Below are 2,144 nucleotides of genomic sequence, written 5' to 3' on the forward strand. Positions count from 1 at the left end.
CTGAACCCTAGACACGGTGTGTGAATAGTTCATTTTGGAATAGGAGGAATCAGGATCAGATTGCCAATTCCGATCTGATTTTGAATTTCCCATAGTCTCCATTCACATCCAAGGAATTTGAATAGTCTCCACCCATATCCAAGGAATGTGAAGTCAATCGTATCATGGTTGGCACTTGAGATGACGATTATAACTCAATCAATTGGAGTTGGGTACATTTGCCCCTCCCAGCAGGAGCTTCGTGCATTTAGATGCTCTTTGAAGAAAAATTTAAATCTCAAAATCTGCTGCGAAAGGCCTTATTGTCCAGTATCTTGCTGTTCTGGAGGAGAGCATAACAACTCGGTGTTAATTCTACGAAAGTCATGCTGGTCAATCAATCCTTTACCTTAAAACGAAGAGGTCAATCAATCCATCCTCATAAGTTCTGCACATGGGCCATGAACTCTTTCATCTTTCTAAACCTCTTAAGCCTTGAGACCCTCACCCCACCAATGTAACTAGCAGATCCCAGACCAAATCTGTAGAATAGTTGTTTCGCCAGTATAACAAGATTGTGCTTAATCCATGTGGCCGTTCTTACAGTAAAGCTTCAAGCTCTCCTCCCACATCTCTGGTGTCTAATAAAGAAGAGAAGAGATGAGGTTTCATACTCCAGTCATCAGCCTACATGAGCCAATGATATCGGAGGTTTCATACGCCTTCCAACAACTTTTCTTGAAAGCCCTGAATCTCAGCGAGTCTAGGCCTGCAGAGAGGAGTCTCAGTGGCACAAGGGATGGTTTTCCCGTTTTTTGTGTGTTGGACGACTTTTGACAGAAGTAGAGATGAGTCGGTAGATAGTGCTATGGAGAGAAAATAGTCCCACATCGAAAATGAGAGACAAGTTAAAACTCCAATGACCTTATTTAACAATCACTCCTGACCTTTCCAAATCACGCAGCCGCGCGGTGAGCACAGAGCGAACTATTCTTTCGCCTTTTACTAAAGAAAACCGTGTGCTCGCCGTACAAAGCGGCATACGCCAATTTTTGGGAGGGTTCTCTTGTTTGGGGAACCCTACAATATTAGTTCCAAGTATTTCTTCCATAGCCTTTCGCTTCTTTCTTTTGCTGATAAAAGGAAGTTTCTGGATGAGATGTGGAAATGTGAAATTATGGAGTGGAATCAAGGCCTTCGTGTCTCTTGTTTGTGGGGGAGAATAACGTTATCCATTATAGGGTTTTTCTACTCTTCGAAGTCTTCTTGCAGTTCTGAAACATTATACAGAAGAGTAACGGTAATTTTACATAGCGGATCAGATAAGGCTGCATTATGAATCGTCAGTGCATGATTTATGATTCTATAGTTGTTTCATTTTGATGTTGTGCTTTTATGAAATTACTTGATCTTTATGTACAAAGCAAACACTCATCTAGGTATACGAGTCCAGAAGTGCTTAATTGGATGTGATAGATCAACTCTAATCAACATTGAGAGATTGTTGAAGCCAGTCTTGCTGACTTGCTGTATCAGATTAACGATTTGTTGCCTAGGCATATGCTGGTGCCAATGCTGCATGATCTCCCTTAAATATTCGGACAGCAAGCAATAATTTTCCTATGGACATCTAGAAATCTTTCACGGTAGTTGGGAAGGAAATTTTGTGTCATGGGTACACAATATTTACATGTGCGACCTGCATGAGGAGACGTTCTTGACACACTGAATATCATTAATTCTGGTGTTGCGGTGGTGATAAACTATCGATCGACTTAACACACTCAGAAGATCTTTATAATGGAGTTTTTTTTTTTTTTAATAGTTATTTCTGCAATATCCTTAGTAGGTGCTGGTTACACCTACAATTGAAATGGAAACCAAGCATTTTGTGATTTTAAAATGCGGAATCTCATCTCAGATCATAATTTGTCAAGAATTTCATCTCAATCATAATTTGTCAAGACTCAAGACTCTTTGGAGTAAGTTCCTTAGCTTGGATAGGGCATTTAGTTGATGGTGCCATCCCTGACTCCCGGGGAAAACACATTTGATGGAATAATTTCTTAAATATAGCATCCCCAAAGGTTAGGCCCGTTTATTATATGTTGTTAGAATATTTATTCTTTTATTATTACCTCCCTAGGAGGGGGTGGGGGGGGGGG

General features: G+C 40.4%; 1 protein-coding gene and 1 non-coding gene across 2 annotated transcripts in view; both read left to right on the top strand.

Moving 5' to 3' along the window:
- Nucleotides 1–2,144, top strand: part of LOC122073374 (F-box protein SKIP23) — a 10,432-nt gene that overhangs the window by 3,305 nt on the left and 4,983 nt on the right. The window lies entirely within an intron of this gene.
- LOC122075007 lies at nucleotides 942–1,058 on the top strand. The gene has a single exon (XR_006139147.1). It is a non-coding gene; the product is annotated as a U5 spliceosomal RNA (small nuclear RNA).

The sequence above is a fragment of the Macadamia integrifolia genome, chromosome 3, assembly GCF_013358625.1.
Source record: "Macadamia integrifolia cultivar HAES 741 chromosome 3, SCU_Mint_v3, whole genome shotgun sequence".
In the NCBI taxonomy this organism is placed as follows: domain Eukaryota; kingdom Viridiplantae; phylum Streptophyta; class Magnoliopsida; order Proteales; family Proteaceae; genus Macadamia; species Macadamia integrifolia.